The sequence below is a fragment of the Synchiropus splendidus genome, chromosome 19, assembly GCF_027744825.2.
Source record: "Synchiropus splendidus isolate RoL2022-P1 chromosome 19, RoL_Sspl_1.0, whole genome shotgun sequence".
Classification (NCBI taxonomy): Eukaryota; Metazoa; Chordata; class Actinopteri; order Syngnathiformes; family Callionymidae; genus Synchiropus; species Synchiropus splendidus.
The window spans coordinates 14,695,230-14,720,694 of record NC_071352.1 but is presented as its reverse complement, the minus strand read 5'-3'; the positions used below and the strand labels follow the sequence as shown (position 1 = coordinate 14,720,694).

Here is a 25,465-nt window from a genome sequence, read left to right as displayed (position 1 = left end):
CACCGCGGGGAGGAACCAGAGGATGCAGCGACTCTGCAGCGGTTGAAGATAACAGTCAATCAGAAAACAAACGATGTCTCAGTGTGATTCAGCCCCTTCTTCACTGGAATCCTCACTGACAACGTGCTGCAGCCTGTTCAGCTGGCAAATAAACACGCTAAAAATGACAGAGTCAATAGACCTTTGTATTACTTTATACTAACAGCTTCATGTTTACAATTACTCTGTATGTTTTATGGTGGATTTAGAACTTTGGACAACATAACAACCAGGAGAGAATACAATGCTGCCCCAAATCTATCACTGAGGTCCACCAACCACAACAGGCTTCCTCACATCCTTGCTGCCTTGGCCTCACAGCATGAGATCATTTCTAATAAATTACATCTAACACTAATGCTTCTACATCCTTGTTTTCACATCATGTTTTTCATTCAGATTACATCCATCATCCGATATTAAGATGGATCACACGAGTCATAATTCCAGTGATTGAGTGGTGAGTTCATGTCCCTCTGAGGATTTTAAATTCTTTCTCACTTTCACTCTTTAAATATTTGGGGCCCTTGACATATGCAGCGACCAAAACAGACCACAGTAAATAATTTCGTGACATCTAAAGCATGTGTTGGCGTCATATGTTCTGACCCCCGGAGCTGAGAGGTCCCATGCAGCAACTGGTTCCTGAACACACCAGGGTCACGACCCCTGGCTGGGCTGGTGTGTATTTAGAGGTCGAGCTGCTGAAAGTCTGGCTTCTCTACAGGACGAGGGCCCCTTCACAGGCTGAACCACCGACTCGTTCAATGAGGAACTTTATGTGTCACTTTTACATTGACAGCACTGTGGTCACTAACTTGAGTTTGTCTGGTCCCCAAACACCACTTAAAAACTTTGTCACCATTTATATTCAACATATATTTTAATATTCTCATTAGCTTTCTACACCTTCAGATCACTGTTTGTCAAAACATACACTTAGATATGCTGATTTATCAATTAAAGTTTGTTAAAACAATTTATTTTAACTGAGCTACATGGGAGCTACTGGCTTCACATTACATTTAAATAAAACAAATGCTCAAAGATATCTAGGAAATAAACCACAATAATTCAGACAATGAAGCACAGCTTCATCTCAACATTCTGGGTTTAAATGCTCAAAGGTGTTTGACCCTGAATGGCAGAAGTGCCAAAACAAAGCCGACACATGCCAGTGCTACAACAGGAAGTGTGTAAGCTGGCGCCAAATTCGACACACACAAACACACACGCAGTTCCTGACAGCTTCAGCTGTGACGTTAACACATTTCAGGGGTGATCCCCGGCGGGCAAGTGCGACGCTGACAGCGACATTCCGACACTGGAATTCTATCGTCAAACCCACCTGGTCCTCTGGTCAGCTCAGACTCAGCTGCCACCTCGTAATCATATGCTTGACAGCCTCTGACAGCAGCGGCGGCGGCTGCACACGCGGGGAACAGCTCAGACACTTGATGAAGCCTTTCTTCCCTCTGCTAATGTTCCAAACAGGTCTGGATGTGACCATCTGAAACATGGATTGTTTCTGCTCAAACCAGGACACGGATCATTCAAATTGTTTTTGATGCACAGAACGTTTCAAGACACGTTCTATAATGTAATAAAGCTCCTAAACTGTTTTGTAGCCTCGCAATGCTCAGTTTACGTTCACATGCATGAACTTTCAAACTTTGTTAGGAACAACTCCTCGTGAAAACGTCCACCAGTCAGTGCAAACAAAGAGCGACCCGATCTGGCTTCTGCACGTATAGGGAAAAAAAAGAAAGGCAGAGAGTTGAGTTGGGAATGTGACAAGTGCCACATGAGAAGAAATCCAGAGAGAAGAAAGAATCCTGGGCAAAACTGACCGCAGTGGGGACCCTGAGAAGCAAGCGAGTCATGCTTCTTATAGGATTGTGTGGGACAGAAATCATCTCTTTAGACCAGGGCTGGCCAACCAGTCGGAGGCTCAGAGCCACCATTGTTTTACTGTGGTGCTGAACAGAGCCACATGCTACAAACATGTCAGGCTGTGAGGCTTCACCTGAACAGATCGTCACGATTCCTCCATTTTACCGGAATCCTCCTGGAAATATCAAGCGGCGTAGATAGAAATGTGCCGTTTATGTGACTTCTCTATTTTTGGACGTGGCTCAGGCCACCAATAACGTGGCCCAGGTCTGTGTGTGTGAGCGACACTGCAGACTGGAGCGTCTCCTCTTCACTCCACTGAATTCAACGGACTTCACCAACATCAACAATGAGTCAGAGGTGAAACACATGCCATACCTTTTGTTAAGGGAACGACAAAGTCAAACGTGGAACCAAGTCATGTCAATTGTCAAAGTCTCAGGATGGCGACATCGGCATCGGCCCCAGCTTGGAGCACGTTCAGTGTGTGGCGAACTTTATTGTTTATGTTTCAAAGGTAAACGCAGGTCAAAATATTTGAACAATATTTTGCCATTTCGCCAGAATAGCTTTTACTTTTTTCTTTCATTTCCTGTATAAACGACCATCTCAATAGCAACTTGACCAAAATCCCCGCCAGTTTGGCAGCTCAATTGGTGAAGATCCGCATGAAACCAGGGAAAGACCTGCATGTGGCTCGGGAGCCGCGGCTTGGCCCGGCCTGCTGTAGAGAGAGGCATCAGAGTTTGAGTCAAGCCGAGCCCTTAGTTCACTTAAGAAGGTCACTGGGCTTTTGGTGCCTGATAATAATCTGCAGCATTTATCTCCCTCTTGTACGAGGGAGACAAGAACCACTGAGGGTCGGTCGGGGTCACCCAGGCAAGTCAAGCCAGCTGGAGATTACAGACAAAGGTAGGAAGCTCCATCTGATCAGGGAAGTGATTGGGTAACAGTTCTCTAAGTGTCAGTGTCTAAGTGTTGCATGAATCAGGGTTTTATTCGACTAACCACAAAGATGATTACAGAGACGACCAGGGAGTTTTTAATCGCTGGTCCAGTAAAGGACTCTCCAAAAATGATTAGACATCCAGGTCAGACAAACCTCGACATATCGCCTCATGTCAGCACAAAGCCGTGAGAATTCAGGTGACGACAATTCTCACTAACTCGCCTGGCGCTGAAACCAAAGGTGATCCGCCCAACATTCTGTCACTCTAATCTCAGCAAATAACTGTAACAAAGAGCAAACAAGTTCTGACCTGCTCCTATAACCACTCAAGGTTGTTTATGCAGGGACATTTGCAACTGTCTGCAGCGGCGACGGAGCAAGCCATGTCAGGATGGGAAATACAAGCGTCTAAGGTGGAAGCAGAGCTGCTCAGCTTTGCCAAGAAAACCCCATGTTTATTGTTTTCACCCCAAGGCACTCATGATCCAAGAAGAACTCCAGTCCACACTTTCCAGTCTCCCATGTTGAAAACCATCCACCTGTCAAATGTGTTTGGATCTTTTCTAAAGAATGACATCCGCTTAATTGCTTTTGGTTTGAAGTTTCATCTTCATGTCTGGAAACTAAACTTATGAGAAAGATTCCTCCAACTTTGTCTACTTAAAGTCGACAAGTTTATTTAAATTACAAACACGGTAAAGTCAGCACGATAAATTCTAAGAATAAAACACCCGAAATGAAAAACGGAATGAGCGTTTCCATATAGCTTTAGTGTTTACTTTTATAGCGCGGCCAAGGAGTGGGCTGAGCTGGGGCCGCATGTGGTCAAGTCCAAAAATGAATTGTGACCTCACTCATGCAGAAGAAACACTGAGATTGACTGCAAGACGTTTGACAATGAACTCATAGAGGAGTGCACAGACATGTGGTGGAGGGGACCACATCTTCTCTCACTGTCAGCCCAGATGGAAGCAAGCCTATCCCTGTCGCTTTTGCTGAACCAAAGTCAAAGTCTTCGACACCCAGACGAAAACTCTGCCACCAAGCATTTTCTCCATCAAGCCCTGTTCATTGCAGAGCAAGTCTTAGATCAGTGGACGCCGGGGTCTTTGGGGCTTACTGTAGACGACAAGCTTCAAAAGAAGGGAGGTATTTTTTTAGTGTTCTGAAGTGACCATGTGTTGGATTTACTCTTTTAATCCAGCCTTTTACCCCATTTACCCACGTGTTCACAGAACAATGGAGGCATTGAGTCCGAGCACTGCACCCCTGGCACCCATAAATCTTACCCCATGCTACAGAGAATGCTTGTCGAACTTGACTCTGGCTGGATATGAGCAAGTCTAACCGTAACGTGCTGTTTTCACGTTGACATGCAAATTATTTTGAGGCCTGCTTCTGGTCATTTCAACAGCTGTCTTGACAATGAAGGTCAGAGATGAATACATCTGAAGAGGATGAGCTGATAACAGGTCACAGCTTTTGGTCAGAACAAAGACTAGAAATCGGTGGGAGCTACAGCGGTGTTCAAGCAAAACTTTTCCTTGTCCCTAAACATGCAGCCAATACAAACCGCAGCAAAGTCAGATTCCAAAAGATTAATGGAGCTGTGGGCCTCCAGCTCTGTCTGGCTTCAGCATCACACGGAACACAATCCTCTGCACGCTGCTCCTGCTCAATGGGATCTGCTTTCTTTACACACTGTAGTGGAACTGAACATGGGTAAAAAGTCGATTGGAGCCTCAACTTTATGAGGTCGGTTACACAGACACCAAGTTCAAATAGACCACATTTGTCTGAAGTGGCTACATGTCACCTGTCAATCAAAACTATTGCATGAATCCAAGTCCCTTTCATTCAGGTCTGTTTAAAGTGGCAGTCCCCTTCAGCATTTCAACAGGAACTTTGTTGAGGGCTGAAGGGTCGTGTGTGCGACGACGCCGATGCATTCTCCTGTCACCTGAGTGGAGTTCAAGATGCTCATGACACATCATTTCACCGGCTTATCGAGGTGCACTTGTGGAAGCATACACCTGCTGCCACAAGATTCCACCAGGGGGCAACAAACGAATCTTCGTGTGTCAGTGGGGCGGCAGCAACTGAGAGGATCCAAATGTATAGCAGCAAGCACTGAAGTGGTTGGTCTTTAAGGGAGGGAGTGATTAGAGGGTGGCACTGCGTTCTACGCCCCGGGCCACTTCACCCTGTTATTTTCTCCATCAGCCCGTGCTCTCAATAGGGTGGGTGGGACCGTGACCTCCCTCCCACGCGTGACCACGAGAAGAGCCACTTATTACTAACACCCCTTCAAGTGTCCAGCCAAGAGGAGCCGGCTCCACGTTCTCCACCGCAGTCCCACCAACAGAGCCAGACGGTTCTGAAAGCTTATCAAAGTCTCCCGACTAGACCCTCATCACCATGACGCAGAGAGGGAACATGCCTTCTCCATCTTTTCAAAGGGTCTGTTTACTTGAAGAGTTCAAGATAGCAGAAAGAAAAATAGACTCTGAGCTTTGCTTCTGTTTTTATACCACTTTCCAGTCTCAGCTCTGAGCGTGAGAACCGAAAAACAGACTGAAGACCATGACAGGATGGGGTTGTGGCTTCTGAGGAAAGTCCTTCAACTTGGCCCAACACTTCACAAGGACTCAACACACTTTTTGTTCAATGCCTCAGCAACTATAAAACAGAATCAGATCTTCTGGAAACAAGGCTCAATGGAGACCAATGCTGCAAAGTGGTTTTCATGTGCTGCGCGAAAACCCTACAGCAGGAAACCGAAGTCATGCTTCAGTGTAAATGTCACGGGCTATTATCATGAATACATGCTGATGCAAGGCTAATGTGAATGAGGAGAAATCTAAAGGCTTCCAAACAACCCAACGACCATCACCATGAAATGAACAGAGCCCTGTGACAATGTCGTCATTCCGGGAGGTTTAAAGTCCATTCATGTTTTCAAACCGCAGGAGGTCGACTTGTGGACACACTACAAGAGGTGTTATTCCTCAATAGGGCTTCCCTCGGATTTAGGGGTGTAGATGAGGGATGACCTTTTCTGTTTTAGCAGACAAGAAAGTGACTACAACGTGAATTAGGATTTGTTTCTGTGATGATGGAATGATTCACAAAGCTATTCTTATCACATGGCTGAGGTCAGGTCACAGAGGCAGCAGCCCAAGTGAAGAGGCCCAGACTTCTCTCTCCAGGTGCTCACCAGGGAGGCAACTGAGGAGGTGCCACAACTAGCTGACATCCACGTGAATGATCCACTCCACTGTTAGTATGAAGCGCAGCCCAAATAGCAGTGAACCAAAGTGCTTCTGGAAGCCCTCCATGAAGCAGCAGCACATTGTTTGGTGGAAGGATTTCGGACCTGAATGAAAGCAGACGAGGCAGAAGACCGGAGCAGTTCTGTTTCACTGCGCCAATGCGTTCAGTTGAAATGAGGGCTACAGACATCACCCTGCAGACAAAATCTTCTTTGTTCTTGTATCTATCTAGCATCTTGTTCTATATACAACCTCACCCTTCAGTCATGACCTTGACAACACATCCTCACTCCCATGGCTTAATATATTGACATTGGGAAAGTGGACTTTTGTGTCCTATGTTGATGCCGGAGGCAACTTTCTGCATTCAACTTGGCCTAACACAACTCAATCGAGACCACTGCTGAGGTTTCACGCGCTGATGACGTGAAAATCTCATACTGAAACTGATGTTATGCTGCACTTTAAATGTCATGTTGATGCAAAGCTAATATGAATGAGGGATAATGTCATGGCACCCAAACAACCCAACCACCATCACCATGAAATGCACAGAGCCCTGTGACAATGTCGTCATTCCAGGAGATTAAAAGTCCATTCATGTTTTTAAACTGCAGGAGGTCGACTTGTGGGCTCACTACAAGAAGTGTTATTAACTTTAGTGCTCCTTCGGGGAGTGAAGCAGTCTGCTGAATACGTCTTAACTTAGTGCATTCAGAGGACAAGTGAGTCTCACATACTCATTTCTGTGAACATAAAGATCCTAGTTACGACGATGGTGCTGACAGAATTGATACATTACTGGTGTCTGACTGTTAGATAAACATGCACATAGTCTGTCCTGTGTGAATCATGACAAGGAGACAAGATCCATCTGAGCTGTGGTACAGGATAATAACATTCAACACAACACAAGTTCTATAAAGGTTAAATAAACATTTAAAAACCGAGACTAATAATGAAAATGAAAGAATAATTGATTTCAAATCCAGTCAGATGCAGAACTCTTCAGAAATATCTCAAATAAATTCCGGTGCAGAACCACCAGAGTGAGTCGAACGGCACCACCAAGCTCAAACCACATGCATGTTGCCTGAGAAGACTGTGACAAGAAACTAACATGCGCCTGAATGAAGGTCAGACCTCTCCACTCTTCAGATTGTCAACCCACAGCTGCTGCAGGGTTCCGTCTCTCTCCTGTGGTAAACTTGTTTTACATCCCTGAATATTACCATGTAGATTGCCTCACTTCCTGTAGAGACGTGTGTCTATTATTGCGGGTGAAGTTGCTTGCTGCAGTGTACCGACAGTTTCAGCGGCGGAGACCGAGCTCTTGCCACATGCGCTGATGCAAACAGAAACCATGGCACACTTTGGTTTTCAAACCACTGAGAGACACAATCGATAAACACCTGGCACTCAAATCGTTTTCTTCAGAAAGACACCGGGGGTGTAGATGAGAGATGACCTTTTCTGTTTTAGCAGACAATAACGTGACCACAATATGAATTTGGATTTGTTTCTGTGATGATGGAATGATTCAAAAGCTATTCCATTGCTTGGCTGAGGTCAGGTCACAGAGGCAGCAGCCCAAGTGAAGAGGCCCAGACTTCTCTCTCCAGCTCTTTTTGGGGATGTGTTCCCAGGTCAACTGAGAGACGTCGCCTCTAAAGTGGACATGCCTCATGCCACCTCACCAGGGAGGCACCACGACTGGCTGACGTCCACATGAACTATCCACTCCACTCCACAGCTCAAATAATAGCACTGAACCATGGTGCTTGTGGAAGCCCTCCACGAAGTAGCAATGTGTGTCGGACTGAATGGAAGCAGATGAGCCGTAAGATTGTAGCAGTCCTGTTTCACTACGCAAATGTGTTTGGTGGAAATGGAAGTCACCCTGCAGACAAAATCTACTTTGTTCTTGTAGCTATCGTCCATGTTTTGTATGTTGTTGTAGCTACAACCTCGCATTTCAACAACGCAACACATCCTCACTCCCATGGCTTAACACATTGATGTTGGGAAAAAAAATGTGGTCTCTGAGGTTTTTCATGCAAGGACACAAAAACCTCACAGCAGTCAGACTTCACGGTAAATGTCTCCTTTTCCGATGTACTATTGTCATGGAAACATGTTTGATCAAGCCACATCAGACTGAGGTGTTCCTGCTCAGAGTTGAGATGTCAGACAAGGGTCCTCTATTGACACTGATCCACAAATATTAAAATAAACAAATAATAAAATGAAGATCTTGATAGATTCATCTTTTCAAATTGAGTGACAAAAAAATGGAACGAGGAAGTCCTTCAGCTTGGACTAACACTTCATAATGACTCAACACATTTTTGTTCAATGCCTCGACAACTATAAAACAGCCGGTGAGCTCAGATCTTGTAGAACCAAAGCTCAATTGATAGTGGTCTCTGAGGTTTTCTTGTGCTCGTGGCACAAAAACCCTACAGCAGGAAGCTGAAGTCATGCGTCACTGTAGATGTCTCCTTTCCCATGAACCGTTGTTGTTGTGACACTAATATCCATTAATGTTTTTAAACTGCAGGAGGCCGACTTGTGGACTCACTGCAAGAAGCGTTATTTTTAGGGTTCCCTTCGGGGACTGAAGGAGTTGGCTGAATAAGTCTTAGTCTTAGTGCGTTCACAGGATAAGTGAGTCTCACATACTCATTTCTGTTAAGATACAGATCAAACATAAAGATTTCGCAATAGTCCACTTTCCCAGCATCAATATATCACACCACGGGAGTGAAGGTGTGTCCACCTTGAGGTCCAGATAAATCACTTCCACTCTGAAGGTCCTCTATGGTTGAGGTGTTTCCACACCAGTGGACATGTAGAGGTGCTACATCACTCTGCCATCAGAGGAATGAATAAAAGTCTGATGTTTTGGCACTGCTGGACGAGCATCTGTTTCTTGATCTGTGTGAACCGACATCTCACTGTTCCCCAAAGACAAACCGCAGTAATCCCCTAGGATTTGTCCCAGTGATGCCGTGAATCAAGTGCAGTTTATTTAAGAATGTAATCCCCATATTTACCAAACTGTGCGGGGAGTTTCTCTCGCCGTGTTGTGCGAGCGTGATTCACGATGACATAACACAGAGAAGGTGATGGTGAGAAGTTCTGTTCCCGAGGAGAAACATGACCTGTTTGCATTTCCCTGACTTATCTTATCAGGAATCACACAGTCTGTTTTGTATCTGCAGCGCGAGAAATACCGACATGAGATTTACAGCCTTTTGGGAACGCCTGCAGTCATACATAACCTCAGCTTAAATACGACCCTGTGTACAGCAGATCTTTGTCATTCCTTCAGCTGGGATTTGGGGTTTGATCCCACAACAGGAGAAAGTTGTTAGAATTATCACAATGCCTTCTTGGTGTGTCTCACAAAGACAGTCCATGTTATGTTGGATCGCATGGCGTTTATGCGCGGAAAAGGTTGATATCAAGCCACGTAGCAGGAAAACTGTGGTGAGTGGTGCAGTAAAGTCAGTCACTCTGAGAGGCAGTCAGTGATGCAGTGAAAAGAGGATGCTACTAGGGCAACACTTGGAGGGGAAGTCTCATCTGAGACACGCGTGATCTCTTAATGCCACGTGCGAGGTTGCACATTTAAACACGAACAACAGAAACTGGACAGACAACGCTATGTTGCAATTATCATCATCTCTGCCACTTCACATTCAGATATTCAAGTTACAACACCTGACACCTGACAACAAGGTGTCTTCAAGTCAACTGTGGGGTCAGAACTCATTGGCCGATTCAGCTTTTGGCTGTACAAACACCTGACCAAAGCAAGCGACTAAATATAAACATGAAATGATTTGATGTGCCTCTAACTTTGAACCCCGTGACCCCGTGACCCCTGACCCTCTGCCCATCCTGACACTGGTGTCACAGCTGCTGCAGCGGGTCAAGAAGAGTGTTGCTTATGGAAGGATATGATCTTGATGGCTGCCGATAAGTTCAGTGTTTGTTTTTGATTCATTGTGCGCACACGGTCCCAGAAATGTTGCGGTGTTATGCAACACCAAGGTTGCAAAGGAAACGTGCCGCTAATTGAATAGTTCTCCCGACTTCTTTTGTCCTCATTGTTATCAAACTCAGAGAAATAATTTCATCGAGGTTGTCAGGCCGAGGGCGATGATTCCTAGCAGGGTCATCTTTGCAAAAACAGAAGTGATGAGGGATTAACCGAAGCGTCAAGAGTCATGTTTTGAAATTCCTTCCGGAGCAGAAGAAGAAGAGCAGCTGCTTCTCCTGACTGAAAGACGTCCAGAGCCAAATAAAGCCTCTGTGTGGTGCTGCAGGGTTTGTTTCTATGAAGCTGGCCTTGTGTCAATCCAAACATCCCGGAGTCTGAGCCCTCTGACCCAACGGCCCTCTGCTAACCTCCAGACGTCACACAAGGCCACAGCTGCATCCCGAAAAGTGAAAACGGGTGGAGGCTGGGAGCAGAAGATGCTGATGGGGCACTATTTGGTCTCATTTTAGATACTTGGGAGTCCTCGGAGAGCTGACCAATAAGGGATCACAAAGCACCGAATTGCTGCCCTTTTAACCCCATGGCCATTGGTAGGATGAAGCTCTAGGCTTGGCGCAGGTTTCTATCTACAGCTGGGGGTCGACCTTCCTCAGGGACAATGTGAGGATATGAGCTTCTGATGGAAAGCTGTGATAAGGCTCTGAGTGGGTGTTGAAGGGTAATGGGCACAAGGACAAGCACGTTTCTGTCTATGAAACTATTTACTATGTTCAAAATTAGATTTTTTTAAAAAACTGAACTGGTACATTAGATTGACGCCTTAACAACAAAGCTGGTGGGTTGTATGAGGTCCAATGAACATCATCAAATTTCCGGTACAAACAGGGCCATAACTGACTGATGATCATTTTAATGAATATTTCTACTGTTTACATGCCTTTCAAAACAGGTTCAGATTCAATTTCATTTGAAACAGAAACCAGGAGTTGATTTCATGAGCTGCCGTGCACAGGAAGAGGCTGGAAGTGAATAAATCCTGGAAGAATGTTGGAACAGGAAATCGTGAATTGGACAGTTACAATGGAACAATGGTATCACCAAGAAAGGCAGCGTAAGAGAACCAAGAGAAACCAGTCGTGATAAATGATTACTGCATGAAGAAGGAAGTTCATAAAGTGACAAGACTGATTCCCAAAACTCAGATCTGGTGGATAATCTAAACTTCTCATAGCCACTGCTTGATCTTTAACAGCCGGCCGAAAAAAATGGGCCCCAAAAAGTGATCCCTGGTTGGGATGCAGTCAGTGGGTGAGTTGTGTTTTAGCTAGCAAAGTGTGCCAGCAGCATTATTAGCTCCAGCGGTGGAGTTGTCAGCAAACGTCTGCTGCTTGTGTTATTTTAACATGCCAGATAATCGGCCCTGTTCACGACAAGTGGCAGTGGATGAATGAATGAGCCTTGTGTGGTAGTCACCGGTCACCACACCCTCGCCTTGAACGGGGATCAACAGTGTTCAGAAGCAACAAACAGGTCCCTTCAGCGGGTTAATAGATCCTGGTTAAAGACCTCTTCTGATTTACTGTGTTTTTCTTTTATAAAACTTCAACACACGTCTGTGATCCAACACTACACTCTCAGTCGATATTCTACTATTCCTACGGTCATAATCTACGTCTACTTCCTGTTATGCATAACTGCTGCACCAATAATAAAGGGGCCTCGCTGTGAGAACACAAGTTTACCAGAATAATTTATCTGACATCAGCTCATAAATCTCTGGTGGTGACCTGTAGTTTACAGTTAGTACCTGCCCTCCTCCCGCTGTGTGAGAGGAAATGAAGAGGTCTCATCACTAGTGTCTCCATATGTTTCCTGAAACTCTAAATACTGAGAAAAAAACATTTCCTACTGGAGCTAGTTTATCTCCCCGAGCTCACATCAAGGACACCGACTGTCTTCCAAACAATGGGCTCAGGAATCCCACTCTCTCTGCTTGACAAGAAATCAGGTGATTTAGATAACTGCATCTCTGCGTCTAGACCCACGTGGAGAATCTAGCGGGTGGAACAATGCGGCTTTAATGGCTGTTCAAGAGCTTGACAACAAACACAGCGGGGTTAGGAGGAATGCTAACATTGTCTGAAGGATCTCAACTAGTCGTCTTGATAAAAGGTTAAACATTCACAGAAGAAAAAAACAAAAGCATAAGACTTCCCAGCCTGTTTCTTAAAGGGGATTTCAGGGTTCAGCTATATCAGCGACAGAAATCTCGAGGGTCAAGAGACACCCCCGCAACTCCAGACAGAGCCAAACTTGGAAATAATGACTTCCTGTGGAAATACTTGGCCAAAAGTGTTGCCACTTCCTTTCTCTTACTTCTCATCTTTCATCTGGAGTCGGAAGAATCCCAGTGGATTCTGGTGAAATTCCCAAAAGTTAGGCAGAACGATTAAACTGAGTGGAAGCAGGAAGTGCTCAGAAGTAACCAGCAGGCTTCCTCCAGTCTCCAGTTCAGCAGGATGTGACAAGCCGGAGACCTGTTTTGCTAATAAAGCTGGAGACATGTCGCTGGAGAGTGTCAGCTGATATGAACTACAAAGGCAAGATGGATGCAATGTAAACCATACAGCAAACAGAGCAGAAAGAGCCAGCTACATCAATGGCAATGACTTATGCACACAAAGAACAAGTGAACAAAACTGTCTTATAACCTGCTTATTCAGATTCGTTCCCAGACTCTACCACTTCACCTCTTCTGTGTGGTTAACCACCTATTATAGTCGGCATGAATTATATTTAGTTGCCTACTTAAATATGTGGTGAAAGTGTGAACATGTTCAAAAGGAGTTGTGAAAGTGCAAGGTTCGGTGCAGTTGCATCAAGGCAGACATTCACTCGAAGTCTGAGGCCTTTTCAGGATGAATACAAAGGTCCCCAGAACAGCTCTTGCTTATTAATGGATATAAATGGCTTCAGAAAAACAACACAAATATGGAAAACTACATAGTGTTTTAAGTGAACATTCCCAGGAAGCTCAGCAGCTGCAGAGTGAGTGCTACCCTATAGTCTGCCATTGTTGTTGTGAAGAGACTAGTGCGGCAGGGCTACACCGTCATTGTTTTCAGAAAGTTGTTGTACAGATGAAGATGCGATCAATCTAAAATCGATTCCTTCAAATGCACCTAAAGATCAACTTCAAATCATTGAGTCATAATGTATCCATCTGTGTCAACACGCTCCCGTGCTGCAGCTTCATGGAAGGAAGGAAATACTTCTTGCTTGTTGAGCAACAATTGCATGGGTCTTTTGATTCAAAGGATGTAGAAGAGGATCACATGACCCAACAATAGAAGTTGTTTGAATTGTTTTTTCCATGATCCAGGTGTCTACATGCATGCTACTACGCCTCTAAGTCAACAGCATAAATAACAAACTAATTGTGGCATAATAAGTTGCATTAAGTGAAAACATGCCAACTATATATAGTGAGGGAAAACATTGCGACTTCCTTTGGTGATGCAACATGTCCAGATGTGGACGGTTTTACTACGGCCCCTCGAAAACAGTGAGGTCATGGGAAAAGAAAGGGACCCACCCACCTGAGAGGGGCAGCTCGGCACCGGGTCCACGTTCACGTGTCTGTTCAGCAGACCGGTCAGGAAACGCTCACTCAGAGTTTTGGACATTTAAAACGCAGACAGGTTGGCTCCTGGAACGAGAGAGTAGGAGGTTCAGACGGGTTATGAAACAATGACAAAGAGTGAAAGTGTAAAAACACCAAAGGAAGAAAATGTGGCCAGAAACACCATCTTATAACAGCTGCTGAAAAATGTTTAAGAGGTGTTAGGAAGAATATTTGAGTAGTTAGTGGTTAGGTCTAAACCTTTCAAACATGTGTCTCTGTGCTTTCAGTCTGTCAAAGCAACTGCATGTTGTCATGAGGTCCAGGACTGTACAGGTGTTCAGTCTGAGCAGAGAGGTATCAAAAACAGGAATCAGGTTCATAATCTAATATCCAAATCGTTTCCCTCTCTTTTAATAGATTTGTGATTTGGTGTGCTGCGTGTGTTTTCAGTGGATTGTGTGATTGTCATTCCAGACCTCTCCAACAATGGTGGGTCACATATTATCTAACTTCCTGAAACTGCTGAAAGAAAGCGGGAACCGCAGTCCCTTAGTTTGGATATACTTTGGGTTTGAGCGTCTGCTGAGAAGAATTTTACAGTCTCTAGATTCATTTCCAGTAAGAAGAAACAAAGAAAAAATGTTCACACTTTTGTAAGTGAGAACACAAGTATCAACTGAACTGAGATGTGAGTGCATTTTGCAGCGGGTGGAATCCAACACCTACTCCACCCAAGATCTATGGCCAGAAAGCACCAAAAAGTGATCCCAAAAACAACTGTACCGCGAGCAGGTAGCTGCCTTCATCACCAACATTGCTCAGCTGTCACAAAGAATGAGAAGGTCACACTGACCTATTTACTGCGTTCGAGAGGAAGTGAGTGTCTGCAACTTGCTGGGCTTCACTGTCACAGCTGCTGTACAGTGTAAATATTTCACCCAAGATAGAAAAAGTCTTGCGTTTTTACAGGGGTGAAAACAAACAAGAAGACAACAGCACATCCTCATTTTGCCTGTAAGCCAGTGGCCTGATTCTTGCTCTCCAGGTAATTACTCAGGCGGTGTCATAAATATATGAGTCTGATATTTGTCACGCTGTTGTTGTCGAGAATTCCAGTTGGTGACTCAACTAATGTTTGTCTGGAGCCTTCTGTCGGTGTCTGAGTGCCGTCGAAACGACTGATTCAGGTACTTGACTCTTCCACCCTTGATCGGTTCAAATCAGCAGGGATGGAATTTCAGGACCCTCCACGCAGCCCAGTGTTGTGTAGGGAATCGGAGGGGTGGAGACAAAACATGATGCAGTCAGTAAAGCCCAAACCACGGCCTTCACTTTTGAGGCATGGTCCCAGCACCGTGGGACGACGTGAGGTTTGCAAAGAGCAATGTTTGGGCTGAACAAGAATTCAGCGATCCATCATCAGACTGCGAGATCTCATATTCCGTGTTTCAACTGGCTTTGACCCGTTCAAAAAACAACAACAAGCACAGCCCATTGAGGTGTTGGGGTTAGAGATGAATCGGCAAGCACAGACCAGTATGTGCCCAGAAACGTCGCTGACACGAGGGGCAGTAAGGAACACATTACTCTAGAAACTGGGTTGATTCATTCGTAATCCAACAGTGACATTCATGTTCAGATAAAAATGAGACGTTGTTTTTTTGCTGGAAACACAGTGAAGTACACAAACCACACATGCCACCCTCGAAGTTTCCGTCACCATTTCCTGAGCGATTTCGTCTTAAAAACTCTTTGAACAAGAGTGCAGTTCTCAGAAATGTCTGACTTTTTCATCATGGAAAAAATGGATGCTTAGATGAAGGCCGACACTTGTGTCGGTGTGCTCTACTTTAACGCAGTGAGTTTAAAGCAAACTGAAGGCTGTTGGCAACATCAACCGACTTTGTTGGGATACATGTATTAACCTACATATATATGCCTTGTGTGATCACGACACACAGTGCCAAAACCATAAGATACTACACCTTAGGCGTATGCATGTGTTGCTCCTTCAGCTGAAGCAACAACGTTGTGTAGAGCTCAAGCTTCACAAACTCATCTCTTCCCTCTCAACACCAACAGCCATGGACTCCATCAACTACCGGCGAAAATGGGTCAAATATTTTCAATGACAGACACTAATCCAGAGTGCAGGTCACAGTCTTGGGAGAATAGCGACCGTTGACCTAAACACTTCATCGCGCTCATGGCCTGGCATGTGCTTCCAGCAGCATGTGTGATCCAGACTGTTACATATGGCGAGCTCTGACTGAAGCTGGATGGTCTCATTACAGCAGCGGGAATCCAAACAGAACTCAACCGCATCTCACCAGCATTTCTTTGCTCAGTCATCTCCCTAATAACATTTCCAATAAAAGCCTCTATTAAGCTAAACTCTTCCCATCCGATACTTCAACCGCAGTCATCTGTTTATGGTGTTCGAAACTGGGAAGGAATCTAGAATAAACATGTGAGTCAGTGAAGAGCGGACAGTGGGAACGGGATTGTGGGCGAATTAGTTGGACGGGATACAACTGCAGGACACTGAATCTCAAAGACTAATCACCAGCAGTAACAGCAACCATGTGTTTGAATACATTGCCGTTCACTGGCTACGTCACATTGCTACATTCCCAGCGGAGGCTCATCAAAACAAACCGCACACAGACAGAGTTTAATATCAACAAAGACGAATCACTCAGAGTTTCTGACTGGATATCCAAATGAGCGCTTGAGAGACGGGTTTGTCGTGCGAGCCGTCGGCCCCGAGGGTCAAACATTAGCCCGGAACAAATAGGCTGCCTGTCCCCCGCTCAGGTTTTACAGTCAAATACCTCAAATAACTCCACAGTCGAGTCACAGTCACAGCTCGAGTCACGTCAGGAGTGCGGCCATCAGTCAACAACAGAAGGATTAGGGGTGTCACAAAGCATCACTCTCCATGTTTATGTCGCTCATCTGTCACCATCGCCGCACGCGGCTTCAGAAAATCATTCAACGTGTGATAACATTTCACTTGAAGTTGTGAGTTGCTGTACAGTGTCTGACACCCATGTATACCTCAACATAAGTCAATGAATCACAGGCTCCCAAACTGAAGTGAAATCGCACCATGGTGATTTTAGATATCAGCGAACATCCATTGGCTGTTTTACACTTTTTTTTTTTACTTGCTACTACAAAAACAGAACATTTTGGGGAAAAGGGTGAGATGGAAATGAATAGATTATATAGATGTTCAAAAAACACTTGAGGAGACTAGGGTGTTTTTTTGTGTTATTTTTCTTGTATGAAATCCATATTTTGATTCTTTTGTTTATGGGCCAATGAGGCGTACCGGTGTGGTGAAGGAAGACATGAGGAGGACAGGTGTGACCAGGGAGGATGACTTGTGTGCCAAAAACAGAACCGAGGTGTGGAACTGGCTCAACTTTCCCAGAACTCTGAGCTCTCAGATGTTCTGGACTGAACACGACTTACAAGGCTTAAAGGATCTGCCGCCAAAGTGGCGCTGCCAGATACCAAATTGCACCCTGAGAGGTTCAGTGGAGCCCAAGCATCCACAGGCCAGAGCTTCAAAAGAGCCACCTCCACATTAGCCTGCACGTTTTCATGCCCTCACCTCCCTGTTAGCTGCCTTCAGAGCATGAACTCCCAAGAAAATGGATGAAGAGTAATTATCCAAATCATTCATAACAGACATAAAACAGACTCGATCCTATTGCATCCCGACAGAGGCTGATGGCGCCCATATGCGTGATGGAGCTTGTTGTTGTCTTAGAAATCTCAGCCAGTAAACAATAGTGACGATGTTTATGATGTCTCTCAAGTCAGATTACAAACATCTGTGGCTGAAGAGGACTCTGCACTTAGATGAGGATGTTGAAGTAAATAAGTAGACGACCGCAGGATTCAAAAACATGCAACAGTGGAACTGTCAAACAACGTGAAGTGGCCTCTGTCGAACAGACTGCTGCTTACTTTACCATCAGTCCCTGGCACCGTCCATCAGCCCGCGTGCCATCACTGGCTCCTATCACAGCAACCACCAGCTATTCAGAGGAAGAGCGCTCATGGAACATATGAAATGGTGGGCCACTACATATTTATTGCATGCGCCACTAAATATGCCCTCCGAGGACTGAGTTGTTGTTTTGTAGTTGGCGAGTTATGCATTTTTGCGGGGGGTGGTTAAGATGCTCTCATGCTCTGTCAAGACATTTTTCGCTATTGAGAAACATAACACATGAACCAGGGAAAGTCGTCGAGTAAGCGACAGCACCAGCAATGAAAATGCTTTCATTTTGCCATGGAACTATAAAGCTTTATGAGTTCATTAAGTCCTGTATGACTCTAAACTAATACCATCGATAAAGCCTCATAAATGCATTCCACATTGTAGGAAGAATAAAGGCAGTCTAATCTAATAATTCCTCAGTGTAGACTATCAGACTATGGCTATTACATCCCCCAATCTCAGCACTGTAAAGATAGAAATTCTTATTTGTTTCAACAATTAAAATACATTCAAGGTTGCTGACATTTTGTCATTTTTATTCAATAACATTTGTGTTATTTTATCGTGATTTCTACACTGATTCTAAGTGTGTCATTCCTAAAGTATCCAGGAGATCAAGAATAATCCCGTGTTATTAAAGAAAAACAAATGTGGGATATATCAAGATGGTGTGGGAAAGATGTCCTGCAAACATGACGTATGAACAACAAACTCATGCATTTGTCAGGCAATAAGAGAAGTCTCTCTGAAACAAAAGTGAATTCCAGATAAATGCTGCTAAAGAAGTGTCTAGTCAAAGCAGGTGCCAGAGGCAGCTGTTCTTTTCTCACTCATTCAAGCTCCATACTTCCTTGGCTCTAAATACATCACATCAAATATAAAGACTCAAGGTTGAGGCTGTCAAAGCCAGATCTGTAATGAGCGGTTGTACAGTGGGTGTCGACATGCTGAGCGGGTGTGTGTGGGTGATGATGTGCCTGCAGACCTACAGTACGTGTGCAGTTCAAATCAAACCGCACTGGAGTCAGAATCAAGTGTGTGCAATAACTCAAGTCTCACGTTTGACAGATGATGTGTTTCTGTTCCTGCAGACAGCCGGGCCGATTGTGTGAGAACGCACCTATAACTCTGTGTGTACATGAGCCGGGCCTAATGGGTTCCAGAGGTTGAACATGTGTCAGCCAATAAAAACACGGGGAGCTACGAAACCTTGAGCAACTGACTTCCTGTAGGAATGGTGCGATCGCTGCTGCGGCTGCCAGAGACAGACGACCTGTTCTGCAGGTTCACGGCGCTGGATTATGTATTTCAGTGCTTTCACACGCGTTTCCCCCTCCAGCCAGAGGAAGTGACATGGTGAGAGCAAAAACACACCAGCGATGGTTATGCTAGACGAAACTTCTGACTTCCACCCTCCCGGTAAATTCAGCCTCTGGTTTCGTCCATGAAACTGGAGAAGGAATAACAATGCTTTTGGTTTTATTTAAGTATAGGATCTGTGAAACTCACTCTGCTGAGCTGCTTTCACTGTCAATGAGTCAGATGACTTCTGCTCCTCTTACTGGGTCGATTTTAGCGACACAACTACACCTATATTATTGTATTGTGATTGATTTTTTTGAATGATATACATGAGCTTAACACAAAAGGGCAAAGATTGTAATGGGTTTTACTTTAGATTAGGCTCCTATGAAGCATCAGCGACACAGGCTTATTATATGTTCAGTGAAATATGTATTACGCTGGAACTTTTATGCTGGAAATATCTATCTTTATTCACAGATCCCATGAGTGAGACATACTTTTTGTCCACCTTAGGCCGCGTCAGATTAAGATACTTGCCAGCTGCTTGAGCTGAAAGGCTAAAACAAAACCTGGAATATGTTTAATTTACACATAACACAGTTGACTTAGTCTCATTTCTTTCACCGGACCAACGTGCTGCATGTAGTCTCTAAGCTCCTCCGGTGTACTTACGCTGCTTTTCGTCATTTCTCGCTCTCTAAAGTAAAGCGCTGGCCTACGTTTCTCAGACATGTGTGGCTACAGAAACCAGGGTTACGACGACTTGCTTGTCGTATATCGGTACAGGTGGGCATCACCCAAAGTTAAAACCACACCAGAGTTTCGCACGTAGCGTTAAACTCATACAAAACAAAACAGAATCCAGGCGAAGTCTAAGCCACCCATGTGTTTTTATTTATTTTTATTGAGGGAAAACTGAGCATGAGAGCTTTGCTTTGGACAAAGTGGGAGGTCATGCACTATTATACCCTGTGGTTGGTGTACTGTGACTCGTCTCTAATCTAAATACAGGAGTCATCAAAATAGCAGACAGTAGCGTAAGCTTCACTCACGTGTACCAAAAAGACCCAAATATACCCTCAGCAGCCACAGGAAATGATGTCACCAGTGAACGTGGCAAATATAGATGTGCTGGATTCAACCTAGCGTACCATCTCACGGAGAACTTTCCCAGACAGATGTGCCAGCAAACCATGTCAGCTGTGTGGAATCTGTTTTCTGTTGAGCCGGTGGAAATACAGTAATGATATATGACTTTTAACTGTCTTGACAGAACATGTATTCTCTTAACATATCAAACTCTATAATACATAGACCAAATAATGTTCATTAAAATGAAGTTAGTTTGTGTATCGTTGACATTTTAAGCATTGGGCGAATTACAGAAATAAAATTAGCCCCATTTATTTATGAAATATAAATCTGGCCCAGGGGCCACATGCAGCCCTCGTGTGTAGCAGTAAGAGTAAAACTTCTTGCTTTTTCTCATCAATAATTATTGAAATGTATTGTATATTTCAGCAGTCTATTTTTGTCCACCAAAGGTAGTAGTTTAATTTTTTAATATCATTATTTTAATAGCATTATTTCTTGGCCCTTAAAATAAATCAATAATAAAAGAAAATATGGTGTATTTCAGTGCCTTCACATGTGTTACTTATAGTTACTCTTCCAATAGTTATGATTTAAGCTGAGAATATGTATAGAAAATGAAACCATATATCATGAAATAACATTTAAAGTCTTTGTGTAATTACAGTTTATTTATTGCATATTTTAGTAGCACAATAACTATTCAGTTTGAGACTCTTTTTCCGCTGCCTATTGGCCCCTCGCAGCCGTCACAGTGCATGATGTGGCCCCATTGCACATTGCATTTCCAGCCACTGATATAAATAAATCTGCTCTGGCAGAAGTTTATAATTCCTCATTTGATGGAGACATGAAACAAGCCAACAGTATTGTTTTAGGAGATTAAAAGAACAATTCGCTCGGGTCAGTGGAAGCAGGGACGGCGGCCAGATTTGGCCCTGCTGTTCGTCTTATCAGCTCTGGTGTTTCACTGCTTTTCTTCATCGTAAAAACTTTGCTGATTAGAATCAGCCTCTCAAGTCTGGCATGTGAAATTTACGGCCTCATTTTCAGCGGACGTCAAACACTCTTGGAGATAGGTGTGTGGAGAGAGAGAGCGCGAGGAGTGAAGGCTGGAGAACAAAGCTATTGAAGTGAGACAATGCAGGGTGGAAGAAGGTATTTTTAACCGCTCTGCTAAGTGCCCTGGAATGACTTGGACATCACCTACTATAGCAGTGACAGGCTCTGAGGCGCACCCTTCCGCTTGGTTTACATCTGTGATCTCAGTGAGTTTGGAAGACGGTCTGGTTCTCAGCTCAGACCTCTAAGAGACTAACTGATTCACACTCAGGTGGAAGTCATTCCAGATTTGTTCTGGGAGGATAATATAAGTCAGTAAACATCACTGGCCCAGCAGCGGCATTTTTCAGGTGGGAATCAACAGTGCTACTTCATGTTTTCTAGTAAGCACTCCATCCATCCATCTTCTCTGAGTCTCTAGCAGACGACTGAAGTCCATGCTTTAGCGCTAAACAACATTTTGGTTGCACCATCTCTGATGGATGATGGTTAAGGTGAGGATCTTCAGTTACTCTCAGCTCTCCCAGAAAACAGGACTGAATGTTTCTGGTCCTCCTTTATATTCGTACCTGAATACACAGTACTTGTTTGATGAAGCTTCTAAAGTAGTGTTGGCCTTCAGAATGTGACCTCTCGAGGCCGGGAGAGGAAAGTCAAAAGGGCTGACTCAACACAAAACCCTGTTTTTTTCCAGCCTCTCGCCGAGAATCTGACCCCCAACTGTGATAAAGTCTGCGGGGCCACATGACGTCTGTAATTGAAAGACCTTTACAGCAATTCAAAAAAGGCCGAGGACTAATGCGGATGACTCGCCTGGATCCGACGCCCGCCACCCTTCTGTGCCTCACGTGGGAAAACGTTTCCTCCATTCTGTCTTCGCAGATGAAGTCATCTCAAAGACTTGCTGGACACACAAAAGATGCTTTCATTAGCCACTGGCATGTCATCGCCTCCACCAATGAAAAGGATAAACATGTAACCCGGAGTCTAAATGACTGATCTGTTCGGGAAAAATGGAAAATTCATGCCAGAGTCGGAAAACGTCGACTCTATAATGTCAGGGAACGAGCCACAGGACGAAGGTGAAAGTGCGAGGTTCGACGTGGGAATGTGGAGCAGAAGGAGGGGAAATCCCCAAAATGTCACGCAACAATGCCTTCTATGGTTTTTGGGGAACAGAAGAATCCATGGTCACAGTGTGATCGATGAATACAAATGAAGGGCAACAGTTTGTTTCTGAAAGGATGAAAGTGAAAGATGATATTGTTGTTAAAAGTTAGACAGATGGACTGACGTTTATGATTGAAACTTTATGGCTCTCACTTTATGAATGATGGTCCTCTCCAGGCCAGAAGACAGAGGACCAAGTCTGGAACTCAACTTCAATTATCTAACTTAAATGACATAAAAAAGGGAGAAAAACGAAGAACTCCAATTGTGCCGTGACATTTTTATATACACTTCATTCAAAAATGGTCAATATCGATCATTAATGTTTGTTTTACATATTTTCATCTCGTTTAATCGCACTGAAGCAGAGTTAACGCACGATGAATCGCAAATGAAACTTGGGTTGATAAAGTTACAGTTGCAACAGAGAAGAGCGTGATTCATTTGTCATCGACTGACTGCTCTATTAATATCATCTTTTCAGGTGGTGACAAGCTGGGTACCATAACTATGACAAAACATGACAATTTAGGTTTTATTCCTGGATTAGATGAGATGAGATCAGACGCACTTAATGAACTTTTGTGGTCTCACTTAATTTTATAATCGGGTGATGCAATCCCTGTAATCCAATGGAATTATCGACACGTAAATGAGAGTAATGAAATTCTGGCAGCTTCTCTCACTCATTTCATTCAAACGCTAACTTCATTAAATGACAGTACAGAGTCTTGACTTTTACTGTCGGTAGATTTAAATACAATCCCCATCTTGGATCATGAAGCGTTGTCGAAACAGTGACACCTCAGAGCGAGAAGTGGTCAAAGTTTGCAAGGAAATGAGGATGTTTTTGTTTGGTCACCACTGACTTTCACATATGGTGTTTATGCGCCATGATGTCCCAAATGTGGCCTCTTCCTGTGGCTGCTTATATCACACGCAACAACACAAAGCAGCGGCTAAACTGGAAACATATTCATGGGAATCAAAGGTCTTGTTTGGAATCAAAGAACGCAGGAAAGTGCTGAGGGTGAGCGTGGAGGTCGCTTTGGCTGCGAAACAAACGCACAACTTCAAGCGCCTTCCTGTAAAAATACAAGGCCTGGAACGCTATCGGCTCTGGTGAAAGAATTTACACATTCAAAGAGTAACAACTGTATGTTAATGTGGCTCTTTAGGCTCTTTTCGTAATCATGAACACGTGTTTGCATGATTGTGAAAACAGCACACTGAAGAAACGAGAAGACGAAGCCAAGCTCGGCTGGAGTTTGACGCGCAACACGAGGTGAGGTCTGGGAAAGTTAAGAATCCAGGCCGAATGTTGAGAAGAAGCATGTTCTTTCCCACTTTCCTTGGTTTGGGCCCAACACTGGGGCCACAGGCCGACACAGCTGCGCATGAACCAGAGAAACAAGGCACAGCTAGTTCAAGGATTCCCATAAACCAGACAGTCAACTGAGGCCCAAATATGAGTCAAGCTCTGCTACATTATTGATCATCTCGTGGCGACGGTGGTGCTTTCACAAAGAAATCATTCATTGAAAGAGCTTCATGAAGATGATATTGATCAGCCTAAAAGGAGCAACAAAGGGCTGTGAGGAGCCAAGAGGCACTTCGAGTCATGACTGATGGAACCTGCTCCAAATGTTAAGATAAACCCGGGGAAATGGTCAGAAATGTCCATTATGTGTCAGACAAACAACTGCAGCAGCGAGGTAATAAGCCCGCCAAGACAAAAGCATCGAGCCGACAGGACAAAAGCAGGTCTGCTCACTTCCCGTCAGCAAGAACATTAACGTCACAGGAAAAAAAAATCACCGCGACTTCTGGACAGGACATAGTGAGTACAGAGAAGCCGCCCTGAAGACGACGAGCAGGGCGTGACTGCTTCGTGGACAAGGCTTCCTTGTGGCCTCGGGGAGGGGGGGCCATGACGGAGCAGATCCCCGCTGTGGGAACCGAGAGAGACAGAGCCGAGAGTCCTGCTGTCGGGTCTTTGTGTGTTAACTAAGCAGAGGCGGCACGCTGAGAACCTGTCACTGCCACACTGCAGGGGGCTAACTGCCACTTGGCTGACGGTGCTGGGGAAGAGCACTTCACGCCTGGGTGGGCCTCAGGCTGGACTTGATGAGTCAGGGGGCTTTCAAGAAACGAGCTGTAAATACTGAAGCAGCAGGTGAAACTGGGTGCACATGCACAGATCAAGCTTTAAATAGCAGTTATCCCAAGACACAAGGATGTGGATCATAAACGATTCTACTCTCATTTCATGTCATCCAGAAATCTGAATTCTCAGACAAAAGCTAAAGCTGGATCACAGGTTTTTATCCAGCAAATACCCTTCAAATAAGAAGGTTTTCTTGTTTATTTATATTTGCTTCACAGTTGTGACTAGGACAACACGGTTCAGCATAAAACTAGCGCCGAAACGCTTTCAAATTCTCCCGATCGTGCAGTTTCTGTTGGTCTTTGTATAGAATATGAACAACAACAGTCGCCATCTCTCTGTGCTGCAGATGTTACACGACTTTAGTGAGTGCGCGCGGTGACCTCATCAGGATATCGCGCTCCTCTCGAGGCACAATGAAGCAGCTTCCTGTTTGGAAAAGTTCTACACCGGAATTTCACTCATGCAGTGCGTAATTTCCTCCAGTGTCATAACTGTGGCTCATCAGACGGCTGGCGAATGAATCACGCTGCCTTCAAATATATCACTTTTTTTTCATCTTCTCAAAACCAAAATTGAAGGTGTTATGTCAGATTTCAAAATAAAACAAACAACAAAATATGAAAACGTATTAATTGATCGTATTATTATTCCATAACAATGTCGTCTGCGTGTAAACTGCCGCGATATAGTCCCACCATCAAACCTGTCATTCCAGTTGGAACTGCGAATACAAGGTTTGCTTTGTCATGCAGCCACTCTGGCTCTGTTCACTCACTAATGAATGAATCGTTCTGCCGCAGACGAATGAAAACGGAGAAGCTCCACTAATGACGGCTGATCCTGTTATCTGGATCGTCTCCA

At 44.5% G+C, this 25,465-nt stretch overlaps 1 long non-coding RNA gene across 1 annotated transcript in view; it reads right to left on the bottom strand.

Annotated features, from left to right (window-relative positions):
• LOC128751633 (uncharacterized) overlaps positions 1-18,041 on the bottom strand; it is a 42,946-nt gene extending 24,905 nt beyond the window's left edge. The window contains exons 1-2 of the long non-coding RNA XR_008413267.1: positions 17,769-18,041; positions 13,762-13,871 (exon numbers count right to left, since the gene is read on the bottom strand). This is a non-coding gene — a long non-coding RNA (uncharacterized LOC128751633). The remainder of the gene's footprint in view (positions 1-13,761; positions 13,872-17,768) is intronic.
• Between the last annotated feature and the right edge of the window lie 7,424 nt (positions 18,042-25,465).